Genomic DNA, 6,246 nt, shown 5'->3' with positions numbered 1-6,246 from the left:
TTTACAAATCCTCGTTTTGTACTTCTAATTAGTGACCGTTGTTTTGTTTTGATCTCTCCCCTACGCTTCCGCGTTCGTCACTTCTGAGTGGCAAAACCGACCTCATATGTTTAGAGTATTGCACTTCATGTATGGAAGCTTCTGGAAAAGATAAAAATAAATGTTAAAATACATAAAAAGTTTAACAAAATAAAAAGGTTCTGAAAGTATATTCACAAGAAAAATGTTATCATGATACATGCTAACAGGAAACTAGTGTGATAAACTTGCTTACTAATCTGGAACATTCCTTTTAAAAGCAAAGCAAATAATTTTATATTCCCCTTTTGTAACTGTAAATCACAGCCCACCAAAATAAATGTTAAAATACACAAAAAGTGTAACGAAGTACAAAGTGTAGCCACAAGACAAATGTTAGCATTATACATGCTAACATGAGACTAGTGGGATACATTTGCCTCTAATCTGGAACCTTCCCTTTAAATGCAAAGCAAATAGTTTTACATTCTCCTCTTCTGTGCCAGCATATTTTGGACCTGCTGTGGAGTGACCCCATGTCTCAGGATGGTTGCATTCCCAATGAGGTCTGTGGCGGAGGCTGTTATTGGGGTCCTGATGTCACAGAGGACTTTCTGAACAGACACAATCTCCAGCTCATCATCTGCTCACACGAGTGCAAACAGGACGGATACGAGTTTTGCCACAATCGTAAAGTGAGGAATGCAGTGACCTGAGTTCTCAGACAGACTTTTGAGAAGAAAATAATAATGACCATATTATGGAATAAAATCACTGTCAAAAATAATCGTACGTAATTCAAAGCATTTGTGTGTCATTTTAATTTACTCGTGCGTAATTTAAAAGTATTGTATGTAATTCTGTTTTTTGTCAGAGTTGGATTCCAAAATCTACGGCCACGACAGTTTACAGATACGAGATTGTTTGTGTTTGTTAGAGTACAACTCCAAAATGTACGACTATGACAGTTTACAGACACAACGCTTGTTTTCACAACAGCTCTGTTACACGCACGACATGCGAATTGCGACCACGAAGTGCGGTGTGCGAAAGGACTGTCAAAAATACGTCATCATTGTCACAGGCATTACTATCCGAGGGAAGATGAATCGATTCCACGAAGTGCCACCGTTTTAAACCACTGGCGCCAAAATGGCGGATCAGCAGCCAAACGCTCACTTTTTTTTTTTATTATTTTTTTTTTATTGCAATTGAAAGAATAACAACAGTTATTAAGTAACATGCTGCTAACGAACATCACATGAAGTTAGACAAGCTACAAAAATGAACAAAATATACCGATGATAAAGAAGAAAAAAAAAGAAAGAAAGGAAAGTCTTTTAAAGATAGCTTACAATAGACTCAAGAATGTTAAAAGTTTTAGAAGCCTTTGAGTTCAAAGGATTTGACATATTCTTAGAAGTAAAAAGGGACTTTATATCAGATGAAAACATTCTAAAGTTAGGTTTGCAATGAATGGTTCTGGCTTTATGAAGGTGAAATTTACCCAGAAGACAAAGCAATAAAACAATATGTTCCAGATTAATGTCCTTGGAATGAAAATCTGACAAAAAAATTGTAGATTCTGTTATTTCTATCATTTTGTTACAGCAGGAAAAAATTAACATGGTAACTTCTGACCAAAAAGACTTGGTGAATGGGCCATGATAACCCATATGTAGAATAGATTCTTCATCAGTATTACAAAATGAACACATTGAGGATATATTCTCAGAAAATCTGCTCAAAAATAAATTACAAGGGTAGTATCTATGAGCAATTTTGAAATGGATTTCTTTAATTTTATTTGGGATAAATAGCCTGTGAGGAAAGGTCCATGTCGTGCGTGTAACAGAGCTGTTGTGAAAACAAGCGTTGTGTCTGTAAACTGTCATAGTCGTACATTTTGGAGTTGTACTCTAACAAACACACAAAATCTCGTATCTGTAAACTGTCGTGGGCGTAGATTTTGGAATCCAACTCTGACAAAAAACAGAATTACATACAATACTTTTAAATCACGCACGAGTAAATTAAAATGACACACAAATGCTTTGAATTACGTACGATTATTTTTGACAGTGATTTTATTCCATACTATGTCAGTTTGGCTAAAATTAAAGCAGAGTTCTTTTTGTTAGTTTTTAGATATGTGTCAGGCAATGACTGAATTTATATGAACATGCTCATTCAAAGGCATTACACAGTCTTACATTAACGTTCGTGTACTTATGACTGCTCATGTTAATTTAAAGCAGTTTTTAGGACACTATGTCCTGTGAGTAATGTAGTAATTCTCTAGCTGAGCTCAGAGTAAAATTATTCTTCAGAGGTTGTCCTTTCATATCTCAAGGAATGCAAGTTCTCATTTACTGTACAGTATGTATTATAAGCATTATAAGCGTCTCAAATGCTTCTCCTAAAAAATTCAATTTGAGAAGAAGATAAAGAGAGTTAAAGAGTTCTTTATTTTAAGAACCAATTCTCACTATTAACTAGTTGCTTATTTACATGCATATTACTAGCATACTGGCCATTTATTAGTACTTATAAAGCGTATATTAATGGCTTATTCTGCATGACCATATTTTAGAACCCTTAATCCTACCCCATACCTAAACTTAACAACCACCTTACTAACTATTAATAAGCAGGAAATTAGGAGTTTATTGAGGGAATAGCGAATATAGTCAACCCAAAAATGATTCAGACACCAGATATAATTTTTTATATTTTTTTACTAGTTGGGTGCAGGACACTATAGTTCATTTATGTAAGTGAGGATAGCAAAATAAAGTAATCTGTGACATACCCAAAAATTCTTCATACAGTGGACTACCAGTAAAACTGATACAAATTTGGGACCACATTTTTGACCTGACCATGTTTTGCTTAAGTGTTATCTGACATTATCCATATGAATTTGTTCTGACACAGTTTAACTCTTGAGTTCTTGTCATATTTTATTACCATTTTCTAAACCATAGCGAATAAACTGTGATAATGTGTGAAATGTTGAAGGTGTCTGAATAAATTTTGGTTTGACTGTATGTGTTATATAGCGAATATGTGTTCCCTGAAGTGCAACCGAGTTCTCCTTAGTATTTTTTTCCTTTCTTTTAGGAGGACATCAAGATCATTTTAATTTATCATAAAAAAATGGAAAAATAATTTACTGCATCACCTGTTTCAGTTGTCCAAAATATACATTTATACAGTTTTAAGTGTAGCTTAAATATACAAATATTTTTGTATGTTTGTATAAATGTTCTTGACAGTTTTTACGGTTGATTTGATTAGGTTGTCCCTCCATGCAATTTTTTCAGGTCCTGACCCTTTTTCCAGTTTTTCATGATTTACTGAATAAAGATTAAGGATAAAAATTTATAAAAGATAAAAAAAATGCATAATTTAGAGCTAATTTAGAAAATGTATAGTTGTACATTTTTATTAATTTTAGTTTCATAATAAATTTTACAGGTCAATAAATCACACTTGTAAAATTAAAATACCGTATGTAGCTTGTTTTTTCAAGACAATGGGAATCCTGGATCTTCAAATAAAAAAAAACAAAATTGACTAGTTGTGTATTTTAATGCTTGTTTTGAATAAGTTTAAGTCATCTCAAGGCCCCATTGGAAGTTTGCTGAGGCCCCTAGTGGGCTCCGGCCCCCTGGTTGAGAACCACTGAACTAGAGGAATGATTTTCATTCACAATTTAAATGTATTGTTTAGTATTTAGCATTTGTTGGAAAAACTTCAGCAGATTTTGGATATGAATGTTACTATTGTTGTTACAGTGTTAGAGTTTCATTGTCATGTTTCTGGCTCATTTCTTGATGTTCTTTCAGTGTAAAACGCACAGAGCATACAGCTCTCAAAGCCCTATGAGAGCAACTGTTTGTGCACAAGTCAGATCTCCTCAGTGCCTTTCAAGAGATTGATAAGGAGAACACAGGTATACACAACTATCTGGCATGAAATGCATATTTTAATACAGTACTGCAGTATTCTGCCACCTAGTGATATGATGATATCACTACCACTTCTTAACTAAATAGCTAAAGAATATAAACAGAATTCAGACTATTTAGTATCTGAAAACAGTCTGCTTGTTAAGTCTGACATCACATTACTGTTTCCAGGTCCAAACGCTCTATCAGCTGCCAAAAGCAAACAACAAACTGTGCTAATATACTCTCACTATATGCAGTAATAACAGAGAAAATCACGATCCTAACCTTTATCATCCTACTGAAATCTCAGATGGCCAGACAGTGATTCATCTTTTATGAATCATTAAAATATTGGTGCCTGGGATGCTGTGAGGTTTAAGACTTTTTCGTTTAGCTTAAAGGTGTGATATGAATAAACAGTGCTCATAAACATGGTATGAGATGAGATGGTACTCTCAGTTGAAATGAGAAGAGGCTTGAACTCAGAAACAGTATTCCTTACGTCATGACTTTAAGGTATAGTTCACCTTCAGTTGCTGGTCCCCATAAAAAAAACACTATGCAAGTCAATGGGGACCAGCAACTAAAGGTGAACTATCCCTTTAACAAGCGGATAGGTGGCTGGTTTTGCAGTTGTTCAAATGCCAAAGTAATGGCAATGCCTCTTATGAGCAGAAATATTTAATAGTTTCTCTGTCTGATCTTTGACCTGACAGGACTGATCTATTTGAATAACTGGGCGAGTGCAATCGAGCGAGTTCTTCACCTGGATCTGAATTGGCAAGTGCTTCATCCTCAGCTAGTGTCCAGCACCACTGATGGAAAGCTGGACTACCAAGGCTGGTTCCGTGATCTCAAGTTCAAGTTCATTTTATTTGTAGAGCACATATACAACAGCCACCAGGCTGACCAAAGTGCTTTCCAGAAGAGCAACAATTTTACCACATACACGGAAAACAAACCAGACAAAAATTTTAAACTGCACGTTTAAAAATTACCATATCACAGTAGTCAATACACTAAGGAAAACAAATAAGTTTTTAGCAAGGACTTACAAACAGACAAAGAAGGGGCCATTCTAATCTCTAAAGGTAGGGTATTCCAGAGTCGTGGCCCTGCCACCGCAAATGCACGCTCCCCTCTACGCTTAAGCCTAACGTGAGGGACCACCAACAAGGCCTGGTCACAGGATCGTAGGCTTCTAGACGGAGTATAGAAGTAAAGAAGGTCAGATAGATAGACAGGAGCTTGGTTATGTAGGGATTTATATACAAAGAGGAGAATTTTAAAGTCTATTCTCTGACAAACCGGCAAACAGTGTAGAGATCTAAGAATTGGAGTGATGTGTTCATGTTTACGACCCTTTAAAGGAAGTCTGGCCGCAGTATTTTGGACAAGCTGAAGACGTGCAATTTGAGATTTAGATATACTGCAATATAAAGAATTGCAGTAATCTAGACGAGACGTAACGAATGCATGAACAGCCATTTCTAGAGTTTTAGAGGAATTTAGAGGAAATTTTGGGCTAGCCATGATTTAACCTCCTCTAAACATTTCAGAAGAGAAGTAATCGCAGTGGAATTGTTTTTCTTGATTGGTAGATAGATTTGAGTGTCATCTGCGTAGAAATGAAAAGACACCCCATGTTTTCGTAGAATAGAGCCCAGAGGTAACATGTAAAGAGAGAATAGAGAGGGAGCTAAAATAGAGCCTTGTGGAAGGCCACAGGTCAGAGGAGCAGGGGAAGAAGAAAAATTACCCAACTTCACTAAAAACTTTCTGTCAGACAGGTATGACTGAAACCATTTCAGAACGTTTGCTTTTAGACCTACCCAAGACTATAATCTAGATAATAAAAATACATCACAGAGCAAAGAGGACAGATTCAGCATTATGATTGGTCAGCCAATCAAACTCCTGGTGAAGGGTCAATTGATTGCACAGTGATTTCCCTGTTGATGACAATTCCTGCCGAGAACAGACAAAATGTAGTTGGATGGCTTTGAATAGCACACTCCCATGGCCTGTGTTTCCGTTTCTCTCAGGTCTCATCACTTTTGAGGATTTCCGTCAGACTTTGAAACTGCTCAGTGCCTATCTGAAAATGGAGATCTCTGATGAGGTCATCAACGAGCTGGTTATCAGCACCGACACAAATATGGTAGCATTGACATTGACGAGTTTATGGAGGCTTTCCGGCTGGTGGACAAAAGCAGACTCGAGAGAGGTAAGAGTCTACTAAAGCTCAAGCAGGACAGTCAGAGCCTTCCTC

General features: G+C 36.3%; 1 pseudogene; it reads left to right on the top strand.

Moving 5' to 3' along the window:
- The window catches only part of LOC107703217 (serine/threonine-protein phosphatase with EF-hands 2-like), a 17,759-nt pseudogene extending 11,543 nt beyond the window's left edge, over positions 1–6,216 (top strand).
- Positions 6,217–6,246: the final 30 nt, after the last annotated feature.

This window comes from Sinocyclocheilus anshuiensis, unplaced genomic scaffold, assembly GCF_001515605.1.
Source record: "Sinocyclocheilus anshuiensis isolate Anshui unplaced genomic scaffold, SAMN03320099.WGS_v1.1 scaffold542, whole genome shotgun sequence".
NCBI lineage: Eukaryota > Metazoa > Chordata > Actinopteri > Cypriniformes > Cyprinidae > Sinocyclocheilus > Sinocyclocheilus anshuiensis.
The sequence above is the reverse complement of the archived record's forward strand: the minus strand, read 5'-3'. Positions and strand labels throughout refer to the sequence as shown.